General features: G+C 38.0%; 1 pseudogene; it reads left to right on the forward strand.

Moving 5' to 3' along the window:
• The first annotated feature begins 302 nt into the window (after positions 1 to 302).
• Positions 303 to 12189, forward strand: LOC149847905 (cytochrome P450 CYP82D47 pseudogene; annotated as a pseudogene).
• The last annotated feature ends 1000 nt before the right edge of the window (positions 12190 to 13189 follow it).

Here is a 13189-nt window from a genome sequence, read left to right on the forward strand (position 1 = left end):
GAAACATTTCTTGAAATTTTAAAAATTTATGAAAATTTCAATTGTAGCTATAACCATTACTATTTTACTGGTAAATAATCCCTTATTTTTCAACTTTTTATTTTTATCAAAGCCATATCCACTGGTTGGTTAATTAAAAGGCTTGTTTCGATGTCATTTGGCTGCATTGTGTATACCACTTTTTTGAAAGAAGCATAGCTTACAAAAGTGACAAAAAGAAAAGATACTGTTGTATAAAATATATGCTTATCTATATAAGTATCATCACCACCACCACCACCTCCTCCTCCTCCTTTATGACCATGGATAGTTTCACACTGATATGGTGGCTAGCAGCTGTCCTTGCTCTTCTCTTCCTCTACCAAGCACGGTGGCCAAAGAAGACACCAAAAGCAGCTTCCAAGCCACCAGAACCATCTGGTGCTTGGCCCGTAGTCGGCCACCTGAGTGTGCTGGCAGGAGCCACACTTCCCCACAGAACCATGGCTGCACTTTCGGACCGATACGGCCCCATCTTTGCTCTTCGACTAGGCCAAAAGCGTGCCATAGTCGTGAGCAGCATGGAGCTAGCCAAGGAATGCTTCACCACCAACGACCGAGCCCTCGCCAACCGGCCTTCGCTGCTCAGCATGAAACTCCTCGGCTATGACTATGCCATGTTTGGCCTCAATCCCTACGGGCCCTACTGGCGCGAGATCCGTAAGATTGCCACCATCGAGCTGTTATCGAATCGACGGCTGGAGCTTCTCAAGCACATCCGGCTCGAGGGAGTCGACTCCCTCGTGAGAGGCTTGTATAGACGATGCAAGGACGACGAGCCGCTGGAGATGAAGCGGCGGCTACGCTTCTTCACCATGAACATTATCCTGAGGATGGTCGCGGGAAAACGATATTTTGACAGAGAGGATGCCGAGAAAGATGAGCGAGCAAGGGAGATCAGCGAGTTGATAGAGGAGTTCTACCACCTGGCCAACGTCTTCACCCTTTCAGATGCGTTGCCTTGGCTCGAGCGTCTCGATGTAGGTGGCCACCAGAAGGCCATGAAGCGAGTCCATCAGAAGATGGATGAGGTTGCCACTGCTTGGGTGGCGGAGCACCGCCGGAGAAGGGATTCTGGCAACGCCGATGAGCGTGGTGACTTTATTGACGTGCTTATCAGCCAGCTCAACGATGGTCATCTGTGTGACGTCCATCCCACCGACACCATAATCAAGGCTACCGCTTGGGTGAGTTAATTCCATAAGCCGAAATATTAATGTCAATATATATATATATATATATATATATATATATATATATATATATATATATATATATATATATATATATATATATATATATTCGACAGAAAAAACTGAGGGTTACGCAAACCCTACCAGTTATACAACCGTAGCATTTGGGATTCGAACTTAAAGTCTCAACACAATCTTAGGATGTTAAAAGACGGATAAGTCTTTGGTGCTGATTACGGTATCAATGAGTTGAAACGAGTAAATATCTTGTCTTGGTTTTTTTAAGTGAATCAAACCTTTACAGAGTGACCGAAATCTGGTGTGTACATGTTTTTTTATTGATTCAAAAAACAATGACAGTAAATGCACTAAATTTTGATGATTTTAAAAAGTTTTTTGTCTAAAAAACACAATCTAAAGGTTAATCTCTAAAAAGTTCATTATATTGAATAGATCTGCAATGATTGAGTCAAACAACTTACACCTGTGATTTTCAACTCATTGATGTCATATGCACATCTGCACTAGAGACTTGTCCTTTAAAAACTGACATAATCTTAAAAACTGTGATATTTTTTAATTATAAACTATCATTGCGGTATTGTCACATTAATAATGTGATTTTTGTATCTTTTATGTTTTTGAAGATGTTTTTTTATATTTGTATATAATTTTATTTATGCGCTCCAGATGAACGACACCGGATCAAAACCTCAATGTTTGCAGGATGTATCTGACCTAGGGATGTCAATGGGTCCGGTTTGACCCAGACCCAACCCGCCCTTACCAAAACCTATAGGGTCAGGGCTTAGTGATAAATAAAAAGGCTCGATTAGAATCCGGGTAGGACCTGAAGCGTCTGATTAATATATGGAGTCGGGTATGGATTGTGAAATTTCACACCAGACCCAGGGCAGACCCCAGTTCCAATTAAGATCTGTAATTTTTCAATGTAAAAATGATAAGAATATATTATTTTTACCAGGTATGGTTCCAGACTGGTTCATGTAGAATCCTTCTCTTATGGTGGGTCAAATTAGATCTAGGTCCCAACCCAGTACCATCATCTCAAATCAGCTTTGGGTCTGGTTTCACTAGAGTTTAAACCAAACCCGACCCGTTGACACCCCTAATCTGACCACTTTCAAGGAGTTAGTTCCCCGTAAGGCATGACAGTCAGTTGGTCTGCCTGGAGTTTACTTCGTAGAGAGGGTAGCTAGATAAATTCTTTGTCATAAAAAAAATAGAATAATATTTTCTCTAGAAAATGAGGTTTCTCCATTTTACCAAGCACCACCCTAACCACTAGGGGTGTCAACGGGTTGGGTTTACCTGGACCTGAGAACCAAACCCTATAGGGTCCCGGTATGGTGATAAATAAGAAGATCCAATTAAGACCCAAGTCTAGAACTGAAGGTCCGATTAATACATGGACTCGGGTATAGTTTGTGAAATTTTATACCAAACCCATAATTTTCAATGTAAAAATGATAAAAAAATTAGTTTTACCAGGACTGGTTCATGTAGTTCTTATCGTGTCGGAATATAGTTTTTTTTATAGTGGACTCGATTAGACTTGAGTCTGAACCCAATTACCATACCCAAAAATCCAGCCCAAGTCTGGTTCCACCTAGATCCGAATCAAACTCGACTAGGTGCAACCCTACTGGGAGAGCAACAAAACTATAGTCAAGCGTTATGTTATACAACACACATGATATTTGATCTTTTAATTACTGCAGGCAATGGTTGCCGGTGGGATGGACACTACATCGGATACCATGGTGTGGGCCCTCTCTCTTCTATTGAACAACAGACACGTGTTGAAGCAGGCCCAAGATGAGTTGGACATCCACGTAGGCAGGGATAGACAAGTGGATGAATCAGACATCAATAAACTGATATACTTGCAGGCCATACTCAAAGAGACTCTGCGCCTATACCCAGTGCTCCCTCTGCTGGTCCCACATGAATCAATGAAACCAGTCAAATTAGTTGGGTATCACATACCAGTGGGCACAACCGTGTTTATTAATGCATGGAAGATACATAGGGACCCAGTCTTATGGTCAGAACCAGAAGAGTTCAAACCAGAGAGGTTCCTGACAAGCCACAAAGACACCAATTTTGGTGGTCAAAGCTTCGAGTTCATTCCATTCGGTTCGGGTCGACGATCATGCGCGGGTTTGTCACTAGCAACCCAAGTATCTCACTTGACACTGGCGCGCTTGGTCCACAGCTTCGAGTGGTCTACGCCCAAGGATGGTCCGGTTGACATGACCGAGAGCTTTGGCCTAACGATGCCCAAGGTAACTCCTCTTCAAGTGTTGTTGCACCCTCGCCTGCCACCCCATCTTTACCAGTGAGACTCTTTGGCGCTAGATGTTACATGTTGATGTATAACTGTGTTTTGAGCTCATAGACAGTGGTGAACATTCCTTTCTAGACTACAAAAAAAATCCACCTTTACTGGCGCTATTGGAGAAACGTCAATAAGTGCACCATAGTTGGTACTATCGGTATATCATGCCAGAAAAGCTTGTCTTTATTGGTGCCAAATTAGTGCCAATAAAGATCTCTTTATTAGCACTAATTTCAGTAAAGAGATTTTTTTCGTATTTTAATTAAAAAACTAACATATTTATTGGCATATATTTTTTTCACCAATAAACATATTTTCTCACAATTTAAATTAAAAAATATCATCTTTATTGGAGTTAATATGGTGTCAATAAAAAGATTTTTTCACAAATTAATTTAAAAAAACATCATATTTACTAGTGAAAATTTTTTTGCTCCAATAAAGAGTTTTTTTTCACAATTTTAATTAAAAAATATCTTTTTATTGGCGTGAAAAGATTTTGCGCCAGTAAAAATCACCATATCAGCTCTAATAAAGAGATTTTCGATAATCTAATTCAAAAAAAGTATATCATCTTTACTTTCACGAAATTTTCTTGTATCTGTAGATGTAACGCCTCAAAATTTTAACCAAAAAAATTTGATTTTTTTTTAAGACAGTGAAAACACGAATTTGGTTACAGTTAAACATTTCGGACAGCTTACGGAACTTGAAAACCAGCATCCATTCTATAAAACCATTTGATTAAATTATCCATTCAATAAATTTTATTGAATATCAAATATGTCTTAAACAATAAATAATATTAGTTCAAGACAAAGTTGTGCAGGACACAAATAAAATATATGAATTCATGGCGCCGCCCGCAGCAAGCCTGCAACCGCTCCACGTTCATCATTACTTATCTAAAAGTTGTTTAAAGTATAGGGTTCTTACTCATCCATCAGTACGAGTAGGAAACACACTAGCACTATCTATATCCATAATGATAAGAGTACATAACATACACACATATTTTCAGAAACACATGGTTATAATATTTATAAACAAACTCAACTTATAGGCAGTTCACAGTATAACCAACCAGTAAACAAGCATATAGTTTCAACAGTTAAAACAGAAAATGAGCAATACCAATCAGAATATAACCATAAAGCAACAATGATATTATCCAGGCATATTTCTCAATGCTTAAAAATAAACTGCTCAGTTATATCATTTAAGTTTCTCTATTTAACCTACCATGTGAATAGGCACATAGTACAATCGTGATTTGAAACTGAAACCATATAAAGTCTGTTATGCTATGTGATTTAATACCTAAGTGTTTGGCTGAAACTCACCTAATGGGGAAGGTTCGTGATCGATAGAGTACTCTTCAAAGGTCAAACCATAATAAGATGCATCCCGAGACATTTACAGAAGATATGAACCTGCCACCTATGACATATTGATAGTCTTGATTACTTAACTATAAGAATTAAGGACTGAGTGAGATGTCTATCTCTTATAAGAAAATATAACGGTTCCACAGAATTTGTATCATCTACCCTCTCCAAGTAGACCAAGTGTCTAATAACATATATCATCTTTTAGATATACGCAGAAAGTAGAAAAACAATACACAAAATCTCAAAATTTAGGTTATGTATGCATGTATTAATTTGTTTATTACTTGGTGTAAAACACAACAACTTAAGGGTTTAATATAACCTAAAGCCCCATCCTGGGCATTCACTACAAGAAAATACGTTGTTAGCGACGGACTGTAGCGACGAAATATTTTCGTCGCTAGTTAACGACGGATTAACGAGCGACAAACATCTGTCGCTATAATCAATGAAGCATATGAAAATAACGACTGAATATAGTCTGTCGCTATATAGCGACGGATTTTGCGACATACTATTTTGTCGTTACGGCGCACCATTTGTCGACGACTCTTGCGACAAACTCTAGTCCGTCGCTACTTAGCGACGGACTTGGCGATAGAAGATAGTCCGTCGCTGGTTTCATAAATTTGATTTATGTGGGCTTAGCAACAGATTAATTTCGTCGCTAAGCTGTCCTTAAGTTTCAAATAACCCTAATCCCACACAGTTTTTCCTTTTCTTCTTTCGTTGCTCCCGTTGTTCGCTGGTCCCACTCCCGTCATTCGCCGTTCGTCGGTCCCACTCCCGCCGTTCGCCGGTCCCACCGTCCGGAGGAAGGTAAAGGATGTCCCCCCCCCCCCCCCCCCCCCCCGCGTTTTCTAGCAGGGGGTCGACCCCCTGCGTTTTCCGGCAGGGGGTTAACCCCATGTTGTTTCCGACAGAGGCCCTCTGTGTTTCCGGCAGGGGGTTAACCCCTTGCTGGAACTGGCAAGGGGTCGACCCCGGCAGGGGGTTTAACCACCTGCTGTTCTGGCAGGGGGTCGACTCACTGGCGGAAAGGCTGGGGGTCGACCCCCTGCCCGAACAGAGGGTCAGTTAACCCCCTATGTTTCGTAAGGGGGTCGACCCCCTGCCAGAACAGCAGGGGAGTCGACCTCTTGCCAGAACAACTTTTATTTTCGTGGTGACTTCATTTTAAAACAGTGTTTTTTTGTGTAGATTTTTTAACGGAACATGCTCGTGCTCAGCCACCTGTGGTAAGTAAGTGTCAAAAACAATACAAATCGGGTAAATACCCGTGGTAAGTAAGTGATGCAAGTGTATCACATGTTATTTAATTTATTAGATGTAACACTTTATTGTTCACACACTCACTTAGTTGTTGATATTTAGGATTGCTTTGTTGGAGTTCGGAGATCATGCTGAGCATGATTTTAATGTATGAATATTGAAGTGTTCTTATTTTTTGAGTACGAAGTCCATGCTAGGCATGGTAGTAGTTAGTAAGATATTGAAGTGTGTTTGCTGCAGGTACATGTTTGTCATTTGTTTGATATGAATGATTACGATGTATTGCAATGTTTGATGTAATTGTATTCATGCTTGCATGTAGTTACTTTCAATTTGATTATGACTTCTATGTGAAATTGTATAATGAAAGCATGTTTCAAATGATTATATCGTGTCATTAATAGTTTGCACATGAAAATATTAAGTTATCAATGCATGCATCAAAATTCTTGTTATTGTATGACATCATATATTGCATGATAAATTTGATGTTTTCTTCATCGTAGCATTCTGATTGTTCTCTTTTAATTCGTTAGGCTATTATTCGTAATATCATAAGAAAATGACTGTAAACCATGAATGGATGTATCGTAGGATAGTGGACAATGAGTTATCGCATGAATATATGGATGGTGTTGACGGTTTTATTGAATTTGCAAGGGCAAGTGTCAGTACAGTGGATCCCATAGGTCAAATTAGGTGTCCCTGCAAGATTTGTAAGAATAATTGATTTGTAGAACCTCATAGCGTTAGACATCACCTATACAGGAAGGGTTTTGTGAGTGATTATCAGAACTGGACGTTTCATGGAGAAGAATTTAGAAACGATTTTGATGCACGAGTGAATGTGGTGCACGATAATCCATATACGGATTTAGAAAATGGTCCGACCAAAGTTGTGCAATACTACAATGGGTACATCGTAAATGGTTATCGATTCCATACAAAAGATTACGGTATAAACAAATCAATGATGAATAGTGGCGTGTATGTCAAGGGTAGCAGCTACGGTGAAAATGCACATGATTACTACGGTGTTATAGAGGAAATAATGGAGTTGACTTACTTAGGCATAAATAACAGGGTAACTTTATTCAAGTGTCATTAGTTTGATCCAACTGCAACAAGACTCGACAAAGCTTCAGGCATTGTGGAGGTGAATCATAAATCTAGGTTTGGAACATATGAATCATTCATATTAGCCTCGCAAGCTCAACAAGTTTATTATACTTTATATCCGAGTATAAAAAAGTCAGATAAAAATGAATGGTGGGCAGTTTGCAAGGTGAAGTTCAAACTATACCCTAAGTATGATCAGTTACAGAAAGATGAGTTAGTTGAAGACAGCGATTACTATCAATCAGATGATGTCTATGACTTCGCTTATGGTCACAATGTTGCGCATGATATGCATGTCATATCTCCATTGGCCGATGAAACATTCATAGAGGAATGTGATCCAAATGATGTACCAAGTGGATGGGCAAACAATGAAGAAGAAGAAGAAGAAGAAAGTCAAACTAGTGACGAGGAAGAATTCTCAAGCTAGTGAGCAAAATCTTATACTACAAACCTCTATTTAAATGCATTGCAGTACTTGATGTGAATGATTTGAATTATTGGAATGTATTGCAATACTTGATGCGAATGAATGAATTGTATTGCAAAACTTGATGTGAATGATTAAAAAATTTATTTGAATGTATTGTAATACTTGATACGAATGATTTGAATGCATTGTAATACTTGATGTTAATAATTTGTATTATTTGAATGTATTATAATACTTGATGCTAATGAATGAGTTGTATTGCAACACTTGATATGAATGATTAAAATTTTTATTTGAATGTATTGTAATACTTGATACGAATTATTTGAATGCATTGTAATACTTGATGTGAATGATTTGAATTATTTGAATGTATTGTAATACTTGATACGAATGATTCGAATGCATTGCAATACTTGATGTGAATGATTTAAATTATTTGAATGTATTATAATTTATGCAGCGAATGATTTGAATTATTGCAATACTTGATGTGAATGATTTGAATTATTTGAATGCATTGTAATACTTGATGCGAATGATTTGAATACATTGCAATGCTTGATGTGAATGACTTAAATGCATTACAGTACCTGATATGAATGATTTGAATGTATTGTAATACTTGTTGCGAATCATTTGAATGTATTGCAATACTTGATGCGAATGATTTGAATTATTGTAATACTTGATGTGAATGACTTAAATGTATTGTAATACTTGATGTGAATTATTTGAATGTATTGTATGACATATGTTATTTGTTAGAATATGGTTCGTGGAGGTTACAGTGGTCGCTCATCCAGTAGTATCCAGACCCAGTCTTCATCTTTATGGGCTCCTATGATAGGTATATCATTTAACTAATTGGATGCTTGATTAGTTCAAATGCGCATTCTGAGAATTTCTAACGTATTTTTTTACAGATGATGTTTTGCCTATACACGACCCACCTACATCAGTTGATCACACAAGTCAGGAGCCAACACAGGAAGCAGGGTCTTCTCAGTCTGGCACAAGAAGACTCAGCCGAATAGTGTATATCGATAATCGACCGTAAGTATTTCGTTTTCAATTATTACATATCTTATAAATATTTTATATTGATATTTACTGTGTAACAATTCATGTGCAGCACGAGGTTTGAGCCACAAGAAGTAGCACGGGAGATTAGGAATTCACTTCTTCAATATCTACCAGGACCGGTTGCTCAATGGAAAGAGTACCCAAAGGAGGTGTTAGACAGATTGTGGTCCTCATTCATGGTATACAGTTGTTCCTCATAGTTAATGTGTTTCATATTTAATTTATTTAAGTAATGTCTACTAACTTTCTGAAAATATTTGTAGGCTTCGAATCGCTTCGCAACTACGGTGGAAGAAAATGATGCAAGAAAGGTGTGGAAGAAGGTGGCTGCCAATCGATTTGCAGACATGATGCACAATATGAAGACTGCAGCAAAAAAAGCATCTGGCGTGATCCACTACAGTAGAAGGGTCATGACCCTATTACTATCAAGAAAGATTATTGGGATGAAATGTGTGATAAGTAGGCGGGAGATGCATTTCAAAATCGCTCTACGAAGGCTGCACAAAATCGAACAAAAATGCCTGAAGTCCATCTACACACAGGTGGATCTAAGATATTTGGGAGCCACCTGAAGAAAATGGTAACTCATCAATATATAATATTAATTTTATAAGTATTATTGCAAACTTGTAAAATAAATCTTTTGTCCTTTAACTTCGCAGGAAGGAGAAAAATGAGGCATTGTACCATATAAAGATGTGTTTGTTGAAACACATAAACGAAAGACCACGGGAGTCTTCGTATCAAAGAAGCCGAGAATGACAACGATATGTATTTATTCTATTAATAATCATTGCAATATGCAAGTTATCATAATGTTATCATTAATTATTAATGCATACTTTAAACATTATTTTGTAGGAGACATATAAGCAACAGATGGTAGAGCGATATGGCGATGACGCTACTCAGCATCCATCATTTGATCATGCAGCATGAGTGACTGCAGCAGGTGAACCCAAAAAAGGTCGCGTGTTCAGGTTTGGGAGTAATCTGAACACTTCACCAATTATTGCTTCTTCCAGTTACGGTTCACAGACTTCTTTCACCGACATAAGCTCCAAGCAGCAGCCTATTCTTTCCGGTGATGATGTACGCCAGATCATTAAGGACACAATGAATGACTACTTTCATGACACCGTCGCCCCCTTTCTCCGAGATAAGATCAACAATCTTTTGTTGAACAGAGGATCTTCGATTGCAGGTCCCTCTCAGGTATAATCACATATTCAGTTTTTTGTCTGCCTTAGAACACATATGAGCATAATTGAATCACATATATAACTTTTTGCCTGCCTTAGAGCACATATGAGCATGATAGAATCACATATAGAGTTTTTTGCCTGCCTTAGAGCACATATGAGCATGCTATAATCACATATAAAGTTTTTTCCTGCCTTAGAGCTCATATGAGCATGATAGAATCACATATAAAGTTTTTTTGACTGTCTTAGAACACATATGAGCATGCTATAATCACATATTCAGTTTTTTGACTGCCTGAGAACACATATGAGCATGTTATAATCACATATTCAGTTTTTTTACTGCTTGAGAACACATATGAGCATGCTATAATCACATATTCAGTTTTTTGACTGCCTGAGAACACATATGAGTATGTTATAATCACATATTCAGTTTTTTGACTGCCTGAAAGCACATATGAGCATGCCATAATCACATATAGAGTTTTTTTACTGCCTTAGAACATATAGCATTCATGATATATTCACATATAAAGTTTTTTGCTTTGCCTGCCTTAGAGCACATATGAGCACGATAGAATCACATATAGAGTTTTTCTGTCTGCCTTAGAACACATATGAGCATGCTATAATCACATATTCAATTTTTTGACTGCCTTAGCACACATATGAGCATGATCGAATCACATATATGGCTTTTTGTCTGCCTTAAAGCACATATGAGCATGCTAGAATCACATATAGAGTTTTTCTAGTTGCCTTAGAACTCATCTGAGCATGATATAATCGCATATAAAAAAAATTTAATGCCTTAAAACACATATAATTCATGATAGAATCATATATAGAGTTTTTTGCCTGCTTTAGAGCACATATGAGCATGATAGAATCACATATAAAGTTTTTTTATTGCCTTAGAACACATATGAGCACATGATAGAATCACATATAGTGTGTAATTTATTTTATTATATTTTGTTTATCAATACTGACTGTTCTTTTCTTGTGTAGGCTATTAGCGATAATCAGCGTAGCGGAGCTGAAGGAACAGATAAAGGCAATGAAAAAGAAGACGTACAAAATCTTGGCGGTGATTAGAGAACTGTGTTGAAGTTCTATTTTTTTTCTTAAATGTAATTGTTGATAATTAAACTTGTTAATTTTAAGGTGGAACAATTAATTGTTGTAGATTCCTTTTATATGGAATTTTTTGTGTGGTTTGTTTTTTATTTACAGGAAATATAAATTGTACAGGAAATATAAATTGTATCGTTCTCGGTATTTAATTTTCAAATAAATTTTTTTATTTTTTTTTGTGTTTGCGACGGATTAGCGACGGAAACATCTGTCGCTATGCATATAAATCTAGCGACGGCTTAGCGACAGACGTAAATCCGTCGCCAAGCCAAGGTCACCGTTTAGTACCGGCGGATTGGCGACGGAATACAACGCTCGTTAGTCTGTCGCCATTAGCGACGGACCTGGCGACGAATTTATTCTGTCGCCAGTTGGTGTCAAAAAATTCGTGATGTAAGCATATCGTCACCTAGTCGTCGCTAAGCCGGTTAGCGACGGAATAGTGACGGAATGTGGTCGTCGTTAATCCACTGCTTTGTTGTGGTGATTCTTATGCGCATGCCTGACTGTACAATCACCAGTTATGCAACACAAACAAAACCAGTACATATAAGGCACCACAACGATTTCTCTGAATCATAGACTCACACAGTCGCCAACACGTGCATGCATAGACATCATAATGACAAACATACAATCAACATGCTACATATTCACAAAAGTGTCAATTGCATGTTGCACATGTACATATCATAAGCATGCATTCATGTCATGGTCAAATTCTATAATATAAACATAGCATTATGATCAGAGAATCACAAGCATACAACAACATGATCATTAAGTCATAAGTGTGGTTCTTCTGCAATGCATCCATCTCATAATGCATAGCTATTAGCCACTGTTCTTTTTGTTCACACTTCTGTGCTTCCAGGTAACTCTCTGGTTCACCTGCATCAGTAAGCATCATATACTCATGTGGAGAATACCTTCTGAAAGGTTGTGACTCTCTGGAAGATCTTCTTAGTTGGGGTTCTGGAGGAGGTTGTTCTCCAACTTCTTTCTGCTCAATATGACCTGCTGGTAAATCAACATCAGTCTCTACATTATCTTTCTACACTGCTCTTCCTTCAACTTGTGCCATTGGAGGAGTAACTGGATCCAGGTGGATAGATCCACCTACAGAAGTCTGAATTGACAACTCTTTCTTGATATCTTCAAGTGTCTGGTCTAAAAAAAAATACCATGTCTTTGGATCTGAATACCTTCTGCTTCTTTGGATCCCATAGCCTGTAGCCGAATTCAGCATCACCATATCCCAGAAAAATGCATTCTCTCGTCTTATCATCAAGCTTGGACCCTTTTCTCCTTGGAGATATGTGCAAATGCCCGGCATCCAAATACCTTCAGGTGCTTATAGGACACATCCTTTCCTGACCACACCCTATTTGCAACATCATTTGCTAAGGCATGAGCAGGAGACAAGTTGATCACATCAACTGTTGTCCTTGAAACCTCACCCCAAAATTTCTTTGGTAGCTTGGACTGCGCAAGCATACACCTGATTCTTTCTGCAATTGTACGGTTCATCCTTTCTGCAACTGCATTGTGCTGAGGGGTACTTGAAACTGTCAACTCATGGCGAATTCCATGAATTTTATAATATTTATGGAATGGACCTATGTACTCGCCACCATTATCTAACATGATGCATTTCAGCTAATTTTTTGTTCTCATCTCAACCATAGCATGTAATTGCTTGAATACACTACAAGAAATTTGTGGATTAGCGATAACCTAAATTCGTCGTTAATCCAATGCTAATCCATCACTAAACAACTTAGCGATAGATTAGCGTCAGATTAGGGACAGATAGCTTCCATCGCGAATTTTTTGACGCCAATTAGTGATGGAATATATTTGTCGCCCATTCCGTCGCTAAGTAGCGACATAATGTATATGTCGTCAGTTCCGTCGCTAAGTTGCGATGGAATAACGAATGCCAA

Source organism: Nuphar pumila, chromosome 1 (genome assembly GCF_984573655.1).
Source record: "Nuphar pumila chromosome 1, dmNupPumi1.hap1.1, whole genome shotgun sequence".
In the NCBI taxonomy this organism is placed as follows: Eukaryota; Viridiplantae; Streptophyta; class Magnoliopsida; order Nymphaeales; family Nymphaeaceae; genus Nuphar; species Nuphar pumila.